Here is a 13830-nt window from a genome sequence, read left to right on the forward strand (position 1 = left end):
TTAAACTTTAAATGGGGAGTTGGCAGGTGTCTGTCAAATGTGCCAAACACCCAATTACTTCTCCATATGGCCAGACACTGCTTGCAGTATTTGACCACAGCAGCCATCAAGAATAAGATCTTTAATTGATGGATGAAGTAATAAGCATATGTCCCCATTTTCTGTGTGTGTATATATGTATATATGTGTGATTTTGAAAATATAAAGTTGCCCAAAATAAAACTCTTTTTATCATTTGCATACCACTTTTATCCTAACCCATTTAAGGCAAACAATATCAGTGCTACATTAGCTTCTTTTTTTTTTTGAAGGTCCAAGCTACCCAACACTGATATTTAAAATTTTCAATGATGTTGGATAGAGAACCCCACAAATACGGTATCTCTTATAACTTTTGGGAGATATAGGGATAGGGAACCCAACATATATATTATTTATATCTCTACCAAGAGATGTTTGATTCTCAGAACAGGCACAACATTTGTACAGACCTCACAACAAGAACCACAAGAGATATATAAAATGTTATATGTTGTCAGGCGGTTGTGAATCTGCCCAACACAAAAATGCTGGTTCTCTGTGGACTGACAAGGAACTAAAGCAGATAACATCAGCAGTAATGCAAGCATATTGAATACTATTCAATGGCAGTCCATACACTAGCTGATGCATTAAAAGGACTAAAGCATAAAAAACGTATTTAATTAAAAATAAGTATTTCAATTCACCTAAAATGTGTCATTGCTACTTTGCCAGTGAGAATTAGGAAACAACAAAGTATTATTTTAAATTCACTTACATTCGTACTGCAGCCTCCAATCTCTTCCTTCAGCATGCGGGAGGTCTGCCGTCACAACAATAGATATCTGGCAACTGTTCTTCCTTAGATACTTTGTGTTGTCAAACTAGACAAGTAACAAGCTAAAACTGTGAAATGCACATGGGTTAAAAGCAATTTCAGTCCTTAATGACAGCTAGGTTCTCTTAAGAGTAACATTTACTAATAGCACCGCTTTGTTGTTTGCAAGCAGGTATGCAAGCACACAATGCACTATACTATACTTTTATGTCCCACAGATCTTTAGAACCAACATTCAATGGTTACCTATATTCATAAAGATACTGTACATAATATATTAGACAACACCATACAGGGAGTATAGATTCACCTACGGTATGAGTTCGACACTAATGGTTCCTAAGCTACTCATACATACTTATGTGGCTTCCCAATACCAAAAATACCACCATATAATAATGGACAATCATGCTATGTAACTGTGTGTTTATAAAACTGCTAAACCTCCCTACTCAAGTCACGTTTGTATGTAAATCATTTGTACACATACATTTGCGTTCATGTCCAGTACTCCCGAACAACGTTGGGCTGGTAGCCCTGAGTGGAGATACTTTACCATTAGGGCATCAGTCAGAGCATAGACCACTAACCCTGGGGCATGGTGAGCATTATATAGCTACCCTCTCCCCATTTAGACCAGTGATTATGGAATTTAGTGAAAGAAAGTCTTCCAGTACCAACTACTTGTTGTGGCTCTAAGATGTGACCCAAACTTGGGAGCCACCGATCTTGAAAAATATTGGAACGTGCCACCATAAACTACGTCCAACAATTAAATAAGCACCATTTGACTTTTCTCTGCTTTCCCTAGTTATTTTTTTCCAGTCTGAAAGTATTTGAGCAAATAGGTCAGCTTAGCAGGCAACTAGCAGTTCCAAAAGAAGAGCAACAATGGTGCAAAACTGCAAGTATGTAAAATAAATTGCAAGTGCCTCTGGGTCTACCAAAGTATAATGTATAGCATTGGACTTTCAAACATACTCCGGGCCTCGCCTATAATGACCCTTGTGTTTATCTTTAAACGAGAGTGCAGGGAAAACAAATGACTTTAGCTTCATCAATCATTAATTCTTCTATGTTCCTGGGAAAAAGTACGTAAGACCGAGGCTATTGTAAGCTTACAGAAACTTTGTACTGTAGAATGCAATATAAGGAATTGGAATTAGTTATACATTAGACAAAAGTCACATGCCACTATTAGCACGGGTTTCAAGGTAAGTAGCAACAGTTAGCCATTGGGAAAGCGTTCGATATGTAGGGGTTGGTAGCACTGATGCACAATGTCTGGATGGCGTCAACACTATTAGGACCTTCTTCTTAAAATGCCATTCACCTGGCTGTTATGCTGACCCATACTTTGAGTTACTCACATACAGGTAAACTAGAAATCAGACTAGCACCCTGCAAGCCTGAAGTTTGTATCACAAACCATTCTTGGGAGAGCTCATATTTCTACCCCAACAGGTTTATCTTCAATATAAAATGTTCATGTTTGACTGGAAACCTGTAACACTGCTGAAGAACAGGAACTAAAGGTGCATAATCATAAAGTGATTTACTTTACCCTTGTTTGGGGATTCACAGGGCTCTCCAGGTATACAGAAAACAATTTGCTAGGATGTAATGTCAAATGTAATCTCTACAATTGAGCATTAACATTTACCTGGTTTGGCATTTATTCAAAAAGACAAAAAGGTGGTTGTGCAGACTTTTATGTGTCAGTGTGCCCAAATTACCAAGCTAGAAACTATGCAATTCAGAAGTTACTTGATAGAGATTTGTACCCCAGATCAATGAAAAGTTTTAAGCCACAGGGTCATAATGACAACCAGACCACTAAAACCCTTTAGAAGGTCCAATATGAAAGCCTCCATGTCTTCATGTCTCATCAGGTTTCCAATAACATTGATTTGAATTATCTTGCCTGCACTTTTCTGGTTCAGAAGTTTCAAAGTTAGTCCAATAGGTACAACAGATTGGCCTCTCTGCCTATAGCTCTCCATAATCTTAAAGCTATGACCAGATATACCTGGTTTTCTCCTCAGCAATACAAGTCTGTGTTAGTCATTCTTGCAGAGGGGAATGGTCATTACTCGGATTTGCCAGCAAAGAGCAGTTAGGGGCAATTTAGATTCGTGATCTGTTGTAACATGCCCAATACTGCAAGGACTAAATGTACCTAACATGTGTCTCCGTGCTGTGGTGCCATTCATTTCAAAAGCACTAAGGCAGGGCACCACAATGCTAGGGTTCCTACTGTCTATGAAAAAATACCCATTATTTTAGTCACTTTCCTATTTTTAAGTCCTTTTCTTATTATTACCATTGGGAACCAGACACATTTTGGCAAGTTAGAAAGCAATGGCTGGCCATTTAAATTAAATATAGTTTAATTTGTACATTAATGCACCATGTAGATCTAAATGAGCCCTAAATATAGCTTGCAAAGCATTTTGGGACTATTACCACACTAGCTAGAAAACTTCAATTTTAAAAGGGAAGTTGGAAAGATCAGTAATACAACAAGTGTAAAATTAGCATTCTAAAGTTATAAAAACATACATAAAAAGGAAACGTCCGAAACAGCTTTGTTTAATACTTTATTTTATTAATCTAAAGCACTTAAAAACTTTCAAAAAAAAAAAAAAAAAACTCAGACTGAACACATTTTGCTTTTCACATTCCCCAATAACACTCTACTCCGTGCAGCTTCCAGTTTGTCTCACAATAGTTGCTTGTAAAAGATACAGGCAATTATATAACAGCAAGAAGAGAATGTCAAGAGCAACACAAAATTCTGCAGCCAAAAAATAACCTGCACCTGCTTCAAGAGGTAACAGAGCTGATTACCAATAGAAAACTGCAGTTCTTAAAACAAATTACATCTACACAATTATTATGACATATGAATAGAACTGCATTCAACACACCAATTCATTTAACATATTTAATAAATTAATACTTTGTACTCTATAAGTTATCCACAGCAAGTAATCCAGTTTTAGATTTCCTATTTGGTTGTTATAAGTTACTTCACTTTCTACATTAGGTCTGTATTATTCTCCGATAAGACAAGTAATTCCAGCTTTGCTGAACTTTCTTTAAAATGTTCAAACAAAAGCAACAAATACAGTAAGAACACCTAATTTAGATATTACAAAACTTGTGCAATTTTTTTAGAACTGACACAGCTATATTTGGTGTACTGAGTTTTTAGTGATGGTCCTGCTTTCTAGGAGGATACATCACAAATCTTTTTATTAGGGTTGGAGATTGCTGCTATATTAGGGTGCATGCCAAAGCCTTAAAATATAGTGCAATGAAAAAAAAAAAAAACAACACATACTAGTGTAGCTACTCTCCATGCAGGGAGGATTGGTGGATGCAAAAAATGTTGGCCATGTTAATTTACCCTTCCTAAAGCTGTGGACATTGGAACTATATTGGTTATGTATATATATTTTATCAGTTAAGGTGTATCACCTACATCTTTGTTCTCCTACCCCATTACTAAATTCTCCCAATTACTCCATTGGCAAGACCTCCTTTAATGTGTGTTTGTCCCTCACCAGCATTGTCTAGAATGTGAAAAAAAAAATAAATAGAATCTTTTAGGTGGAATTGGGAACCTAAAAGATAAAGATTTTACTGCCAGAAATGTAGAAATAAAAGAAGCGGATAGGTGATTTGATTTCCCATTATCCCAACAACTAAAACATATGTTTTGCAAAGAAAGATCGTTTAGGTGTATGAACAAACAAGCAGCTCTCCAAAATATTAACACATATTAAATTCAAATAGCAAAATTAGTTGAACAAAAGAAAGCCTTCACATAGTCCAGATGATCATGAAAAGAGGAGGAGGAGAGCAGCAGATAGGCAAAGGATGAGTCCGGAAGCAGGAAGACCTGTGAAGCCTTTATTGCAGAGGTTGTATTGGCAGCAATCAAGTTTAATGTTTGATTGCAGTTGAAGTTCTTCTTTCACAGCCTTTATATTACATGTATTATAAGTCCTGCATGAGTGATACTTCATGCCAGAATCTACAAAACAAGGAAAAAAAGAAGTATATTAAACAGGAGAGTCATATTGGGTTTGTGGACACCTGACCATCAAACCAATATATTAGGTGATATAGCAGACTGAAATATATGATGGCAAAGTCAGAGGATTTTTGGCATCATGCACTTCCAATTTCACCTAGAATAGGGATTGGATAGAGCCATGAACCTTTTTGTTTGCTGCTCTTTACTTGCAACCCCGGCCTAGAGTGTACTTGGGATTCAGGCCCGGAGTGTCATAGTAGGAGTGGATGGGCCAGATACAGTACTTCATCCCACTTCCAGGCCTGAAATTGAGGATAGCTAGGAAGCACCTTGCTCATAATTAAAGGGCAAAATCTTTGAAAAAAGGGGGAGGGATTGTTCCATACTAAAAAAAAAAGAAACTGACCTTCTATCCCACTTAGCGAAAGTAGATATTAGGTACATTTAGTAGGCGAGTTATCTCAGGACTCTCTAAACTTATGAAAGTCTTATCATGGCGCCTAGATGGCCTATCACTGTTCAATTGTATGGAGACTGTACATGCTGAAAGAAGTTGGAGTGACCACTGCAATGCTCAGCTACCTTCAATCTCTTCTTCGTGTTTTCAATCTTTACAATAAAACTACCAAGATAAAGTTCTGCTACTTTGTGCAAGTTTTTGGAATCTCCCACCAGGAAGAATCCAGGTACAAACAGCCACCCAAATAGTAGTGATTGCTACAGATGTACATGGTGACAACTAAGGCATTTATAAACACAGATATCTTGAAAATTATTATGCACACTGCAGAATTGGTTGATGCAAGTGTAAATCAAGAAATATCACATTTACCTATTTGGGTAACCCTCATACAAGAGGTCATCGTAGGATCACATGTTTGTTTGATTGTACACTCCCCTTCTAACCAGGCGCACTGGTAACATTCCAAAGCAAGACCTGTACAAAAGCAGAAACCAGCAGGGTAATATACAGCAGGTGTACATGTCTTTAGTTATTTTTGTTTGGGGTAACAAATTAATTTTATTGTTTACTACATTTGTAAGGATCTGCTTTGCCATATGTAGCTATTGTATTACCTATACAGCTTTTGAAAAAAAAAAAAAAAAAAAGATCCATAGATCTAGGAAGAGTGGAGTTTTGACCTTTGCTGTGGAAAGCAAAGAAGATCTACTAGAGCAGTGGTCGCCAACCTTTCCAACCTCACGAACCACTAAATCCAAGGAATCCGGACCGCACATGTGCAGGGAGCCGTGTGTCATTCAAAGGGGAAGAAACTTCTCCAAGTGTGACATCATGATGCCAGAACCGGCCCACTCTCCCATCGCACGCTCAGACCTGCTTGCTGCTGTGTCCACAGCCCTGCGCTATTGTTTACCTAGAATGTTTAGCTAGCAGGTCTGGTGTGATGGGAGAGGGGGTTGGTTTTGTCCATACAGGGGACAGAGTCACGAACCACCAAAATGTTTGCACCGACCACCAGTTGGCAACCACTGCACTAGAGAACCACAAGATCATCATCCAAGGTGCTATATTGCCTATTGTATTCTGTGAACAGCTCATGTAGCCTATATGTTGGTTAATGGAAATTAATCTAAACTTGCAGCAGCTGCTAAGAACCCCTAATGCTGTTTGGTACAACGGCCTTAATAAATAGGTTGAGCTCTATGATATGACCAACTGACTGTCCATGCAAAATTCGATTGTGGCCTTCACTTTCATTGTAAATGGAGTCAGTAGCAATTCTGCAAGTGCTGTCCAAGTTTTTTGCTTTTTTGGATTACTAGAGAGGATTATATTATTACATAAATGAAGATGAAAACTTCCTTGTCCTTGTAAATGACCACCTAGGTTGCCAGCCCATCAGCTTACAGAGAGGACAGTCTTGCTGTATGCCCAGTTTCAAGTTTAAAAACTTGTAGGCTCCCCTTAACTTTGTAACACGTGTCACAACCCAACCCACTTCTGGATACCAGTTTGCATGCTGGATTTCTCTTCATTGAGTTTTTAAATACCCCCTAATTTCAGGAACCCCTATGGAAATGCCCATGCCTTCCTCTTCCTAGATCTCACTGCCTATGCCACCATGTTCCCTTTCCCAGGTTCTGCTGCCGGATCCCCTTTCTGCCCCTGGAGATCCACTGCTCAAGTCTCTTACCGCCCCATGGGAAATCACCGCCTAGGCCCCTTTCGGCCTGAGGGGGATCAATGCCCCAGTCCCATTCTGCCCCAGGGTTCCACCACCCCAGTCCCATTCCGCCCCCAGGGTTCCACTACCCATGTGTCCCTCTGGACATAAATCTGGAATAGCTGGGTGGATTGCATCAATATATCTCATTGCGCTTGAATGTTTAGGTGCACTTTAACAAGAAAAAGAAGGGCTGAAAAAATAAACTTACTTGTGGAACAAAATACCAACAGGAGCAGTCCCAGGGGAAGAGCAAAACGATAAACTGCACTGCTGTTCATGGCTCCTAAACCAAGGAAATAACAATATAGTAAATGTCACAATGTAGACAACATAAATCTATTGACATGCTGCAACAAAAGCAATGATGTAAATGGGTCCCTCAAATATTTTTTGTGAAAAAAATACACTTTAAGCTGGGATTGTACTTTATGCAACCTGATTTTTATATTCTATTTTATCAATAATGGTAAACCTATTTAACTGTACCTTTTGTACAATTGTCCTTTTAATACTCTCCATCTGTTCCCCAGTTTAACACTTATGGTTTAAAGCTGTAGATTCATGCTGCAGCCCCATTTGCTCCTAAAGGGAAAGATGTACTGTGCAGGTTTGATGCTACCGTAAACACGGCTTGCCATATGGGATTAAAGGGGCGAATATGCAGCAAAAGTACCCGGTGGCTCCTACCTCCATCTCTCTTACGGGCAACTGGAATATCCAAGACATAAAAATCCACCTATTAAAAGCTCAGTTTTATGCAAAATCACCATTGGTCTGCAATTCAAGCCACCTGTGGTGTACATTGTACAACCTAGCCAGGGAAAATCATGATTACACTAAACAACCCTTTCCACTGCCTACATGACTAAGATTTTATCAGCTTCTTAACAAGTGCAAATCCAAACTATCCCACACAGGAAGAATCATCTCTTCCTAGTTTATTTGAAGTCTTTGTAAATAGATTACAATATTTGACCTATCACTGACAGCTGACCCTGACAGCCTGGACGGGTCCCAAGAGGATCATCTCTTGAGTTTGCTATACTGGCAGAGGATTGGAAAGAGTAAACTAATACAGCTACCACATCAATGGTCTGCAACGCATATTACACACTTACTTGCACTTTTAGTCTAGCAGCTAAAACTGCATTGTTTACTGATCCTGGGTGCCAAGCAGTTGCCAATATGCACCTGGGAGCAGCGATAGGTGGTCACTGCCAAGTATTTATAGGCAAGTGTAGGTGGTGCAGTTTTTTTATCTTCCGTAGGTAGGATAGATCATGCTTTTGGATGCTGCATGTAATAACTGAAAAACTACATGCCAAGGCTGCCCAAGCAAATAGGAACCAATTCAAAAAACACTAAACTAATCTAAAAGACTAAATCAGTAAGGAAATAGTGCAATAAGGAGGCACAAAATGCAACAGCAGTGAACAGACAAAGTAATAAGGAACTAAAGAAGCCCACTTACACAATGTGCCAAAAACAATGCAGCACATTTTTACAGTAATATATAGAGTGAACAGGCCCTAAAGGATAGCTACACTTCAAAAAATAGAAAACCCTTAAAAGCATCTTTTTTCCCCCCCAAGTATAACAAAGGCGTAAAGAATAGTTAAAGGTTTGTAGCTGGCTCGCCATTATTCCCGATTTGGAATATTCCTAAAACAGTGCCATTCACCAACAATAACCGCAGGTGTATGTGCTTTTAATTACAGTTTGATTCACCTGCAGTGAATGTCTTGTTTAAATGAATGGGCTGCCCTAATGCATTACACAACAACGCTATTCATTTTCAAAATGGGCAGGCCATGCCGGTTGCATTTACTGCTTTTAAAATATGCCCAATTCTTTGCCATTCTTTTTGTACTCTGCTCAGGACACACTTTACTTGGGTTTTACAGATCTCACCTCGCAGGCATTGTTTTGTTCTACAATTACGATTGCACCAGTCTTGTGGTTTTTCCATACAACCATCTCAGGTTGGTATGCAACAGAGCCACTTCCAAGGACCTAAATGAGGATGCTTTTCAACCACAATTACAAGCAGTTGCAAATAGGTTGAAGAACAGCAGATGGTCCTTAAGTGGCAAATGAACAGCAATTGTTTTGTAGGGCGGTCCAGTGTTCCAATACCTGGCTGTTTGTGCTCATCCTTAAAGTTCTTTTTACCTCTGATGACTTCAGGACTTTAATTGCTGAAGTTTCAGACGTGGTATGCATACAAAAAATTCTAACTAACTACTGCAAACTATTAATAGCCTGTTATGGGTCAGCCACTAAAAGTACTTAGGGTAGAGGTAGCATTTTCATATAGGAAATAGTAGCCACCATAGTTAATGATTTGCTGAAGGGCCCATTAAAACCTGCATATGCCAGAACAAAGGCTGAATAGGAAGAAAGGGAGTAAAAACTGTAATAGGTCCCCCATTTCCAGACATTGTTCAGTGCTTTGCCATGGCTGGCGAGCAATGATGTTTGATCCCTACACCTACTACAGAATGGGAACAGTAACTGAGCAGCCGGTCTGTGGTCATCTACTCATTCCTACTGAAAGTGCGATCACCACCCACCGCTTCCTCCCACATGGCTTAAAAAAGTTCCGGGCTAAACACTTGAAATTAATATTTTTATTTTTAGATGTCATACCAATAAATAAACTTCTCAGCACCATTAAGATTTAATTCCCAGTGTGGCCCTAACCTAAGAACTTTCCGTGCACAATAACCCTTTAAAAATAAGTCCCAGCATGTCATTTTAGCTCCCAAATTAGCTGGAACAAACGCCCATAGCTGTAGACAGGGAACATTGTTTACCATCCTGGGAATAATACCAAAAAACATCACAAGCATACCAGATATAAAATTACAATAAATAACACACAAACAACAGAATATAGTTTCCAGAGGTAGAGACACAAATAAATTTACACTAAAATAGTGCATTCAGACTGCAATATAGCAAGAGGCTTTCAGGCAGCAATACAGCAATGCAAAGCTTCCATTAGTAGGAGAAGGAGATTCTCTGTTCTTCATTTCTGCAAAGAGGGCAATCCTTATAAAAATCCAATACAATGTCCAATGCCAATGTAGAAAGCAGGCAGGCAGGAGCCAGCAGATTCTCAGTCATATTAAAACATTATAATACAAAACAAAGACTTACTAGTATGCTGCCTACTAGCTGTATAGAACACAAACAGCCAGCAGAAGTCTAATCTGTAGCCTAGGCTCCACCCAGCATCAGGGGAAGGGTTTATGGTTTACCCCTTATGTGCCAAACTTCTAAGGCAACTGACTGCAAGTTGCAAAATAATGTAATTTAAAAGCAATTTATATTTTAATATTTGCAGTTTATGTTCGCCATCTGTTAAGGTATCAGATTTAGGAGAAAGACAAACGATGCATGTTTTTTAGAAAAACAGAATTATGCATTTTTTTAACATATGCAGTTATTAGATTCTTGCATCTTTTATATCACAAGGTTTGAGCGGATTTATTACTGTATGTGTATGCAAGTTGCATATTAAAATATAAATCTTGGGATTATTTTTGCTCGCATGAAAAGTGTTTTTTATGGTTTTAAAGTTTTGTAATAGATGTGACTTAATTTAAATAGCAGAGGAGGTTACAGAAGAAGAGAAAGTAGATGAAGGGTATTAGTTGGCAGTATGATTATGCAAAACTAAATTTATGGCTGTGGTCTTAAAACAGATTTTAGGATTTCTGCTGATATTTTTGCATGCAAAATGTACATTGATTATATTTCAAATGGTATTACACAAAAAAAATCTGCTACAATTGGCTGCAGTGGTCACTTCTCTAGTCTACCTGAAAGTTTGCAGGTGAATGAAGGTATGAAGGCATTATATGCAGCAGAAACCCACACGCATGCCTGCAGCCTCACATTTCTAAAGGTACGGGGTTTGACGTGTATGCATTGCAGATCTGGAGTTTGAATTGCATGTAACAGATCCAATCTGAAATCCAAAGTGGGTGCATTTTGGCTGATCTGAGGTCTAAAGTGTATGCAACAGGGCCAATCTCAAGTCTGAAATGTATAAACTGGCAATGTTCTGATGTCCAAAAGTGCAAGCTCTTCGGGGCAGGGACCTTTCCTCCTGTGTCACTGTCTGTATTTGTCTGGCATTTGCAACCCCTATTTAATGTACAGCACTGCGTAATATGTTGGTGCTATATAAATCCTGTTTATTAATAATATTAAAATGCATTAGGGAATGATCCAAGGAGTTGAGTGCATGCAATTATGAGTTTTAAAATGCATATAATGTAGCTTATCTAAGGCCTGATGTGCATGCATTGGTGTTAATAGGAGATCTGCAATATGCAGATTTCAGTAAAACAAAATCCTTAATCTTTCCTGCTATAAGGGTCCTTGTTCAGAACTTTTTGTTGATGGCAAATGTCACCTCTATGTGCTCCAAACAACCATGCTGACAAATGTCATGAAATTTTAGTCCACGGTTATCATTGTCAGGAACAGTGCCAGTTTTATAGAGAACGGCGGAGGGGGGTCATCCGGGCAATGGTCCATGCCCCTCGCCTTCTACAGAGCTCCAAGCGACAAAATGACAGGGGGTGCAGAGAAAAAAAAACTGTCCCTGCACATAAAGCACATTAAGACCAATGATGTACATCTGATTGAGGGACATGTAGACAGAAATAGCTGGAGGTGATCAGCACAATGTCATGGGGAAACTATGGTGTGGCCAACTAAACTGCAGTATTTCTCCTTTTTTGCAGGGAACTTTTCCTAAAAATGGTAAAACTTTCTAGTGTAATGACCTTTCATGACCACCAGAGGCACTCATTATCACTTCTATGGCTTTGGATAGGTCATGGCTATGGAACAGAACTTTTTAAAGCATTATCACTCATGCATTGTTTTGCACCCACATACAACTCAGCACTGGTAAAAATCAAACAATACATAACAAGCACTTCCGACAATTGCACATTTGTTTCTTGGTTTTCAGCATTTTCTGTATGAATACATTGTTTACATAGAGGATTAGGTAATTGATTGTCATACTGGAGTAATTGTTTGTTTTACGCTATGTGTTTCACCCAGCCGGGCTTAGTGTATTTACGAGCATTTGTCAAAGTTTGCTATGCACTTGAAGGAACTTATTTTGTGGACTTTTTTCATGCGATTGCAAGTTATGGAGAAATAAGCAGCACGTCAGCACCTTGTCATTGAAAGCAGACCTGTTGCATTCTGGAGCTTTTCAAAAAACATGTCAATTGCCTTTGGTGAAAATTGCATGATGAGATCCAGAGATATAAAATGCTAAAATGATGTGCAAATCTACATCCTTCTTATAAAAGCATGTTTAGTCCCACCCCCTCTGAGCTCTGGAGACGCTCTATTTATCATTTAGGCTGCTTGTCACATTAAAGGACCAAGAGGATGTCTTCACTGATAATGTAATTAGCATGTAATGTTTTACAATACATTAGAAGAGAGCAAAGAACATTTATAGGGTGATAAGAAAGCAAAAGCAATTGCTGCTGCTTAGTTGAACTATGGCCTCCAATTTAAAAAAAAAAGCATCAACATGTAATTATTTGCAAATCTGCATCTTTCACTTTATCTTAACCCTGCAAAGACCTACAAATACCTGTTGATCCTTCCAGTGTCGTCCACCTTGTGCAGCCTTTTGTAATTGAGTGACAACAATGCTGCACTGCTCCTGAATTCAGAGCAGAGTTGCCACTAAGGTAGGCGATATCTGTTAGCACTATAGTGGGATAGGGAAAAGTTGCAGGGGAATAGGCCAACAGCAATCTCACAGTAAAAAATAAGAGATAATGAGAAGAGTTGTACGGTGCACTTGGTTACAGATGTTAAAAATCTATTTTATTGATAAATTGGGTTTGTGATACAAACTTCAGGCTTGCAGCGTGCTAGTCTGATTTCTAGTTTACCTTTATGTGAGTAACTCAAAGTATGGGTCAGCATAACAGCCAGGTGAATGGCATTTTAAGAAGAAGGTCCTAATAGTGTTGACGCCATCCAGACATTGTGCATCAGTGCTACCAACCCCTACATATCAAATGCTTTTCCAATGGCTAACTGTTGTTGGAAGTTGTTTTACCCCATACAACCACCAGCCAAAGAGAATGTGGATACTTACCTTGGAACCCGTGCTAATAGTGGCACTGTGACTCTTGTCTAATGTATAACTAATTCCAATTCCTTATATTGCATTATACAGTACAAAGTTTCTGTAGGCTTACAATAGCCTCGGTCTTACGTACTTTTTCCCAGCAAAATAGAAGAATTAATGATTGATCAATTGATGATCTGTTTTCCCTGCACTCTCGTTTAAAGATAATTATTATTATAGGCAAGGCCCGAAGTATGTTTGAAAGTCCAATGCTTTACATTATACTTTGGTAGACCCAGAGGCACTGGCAATTTATTTTACATACTTGCAGTTTTGCACCATTGTTGCTCTTCTTTTGGAACTGCTAGTTGCCTGCTAAGCTGACCTATTTGCTCAAATACTTTCAGACTGGAAAAAAACAACATCGCACGCTCAGACCTGCTTGCTGCTGTGTCCACAGCCCTGCGCTATTGTTTACCTAGAATGTTTAGCTAGCAGGTCTGGTGTGATGGGAGAGTGGGTTGGTTGTGTCCATACAGGGGACAGAGTCACGAACCACCAAAATGTTTGCACCGACCACCGGTTGGCAACCGCTGTACTAGAGAACCAC

At 38.9% G+C, this 13830-nt stretch overlaps 1 long non-coding RNA gene across 2 annotated transcripts; it reads right to left on the reverse strand.

Moving 5' to 3' along the window:
- Window positions 1-5721: 5721 nt before the first annotated feature.
- LOC140338057 (uncharacterized) lies at window positions 5722-10364 on the reverse strand. 2 transcript variants are annotated; one of them, XR_011922173.1, is made up of 3 exons: window positions 10256-10364; window positions 7302-7376; window positions 5722-5841 (listed from the first exon to the last, which is right to left on the reverse strand). It is a non-coding gene; the product is annotated as an uncharacterized lncRNA (long non-coding RNA). The 2 variants fall into 2 exon arrangements; XR_011922174.1 differs by lacking the exon at window positions 10256-10364 and adding an exon at window positions 10024-10230.
- Between the last annotated feature and the right edge of the window lie 3466 nt (window positions 10365-13830).

Source organism: Pyxicephalus adspersus, chromosome 9, assembly GCF_032062135.1.
Source record: "Pyxicephalus adspersus chromosome 9, UCB_Pads_2.0, whole genome shotgun sequence".
Classification (NCBI taxonomy): domain Eukaryota; kingdom Metazoa; phylum Chordata; class Amphibia; order Anura; family Pyxicephalidae; genus Pyxicephalus; species Pyxicephalus adspersus.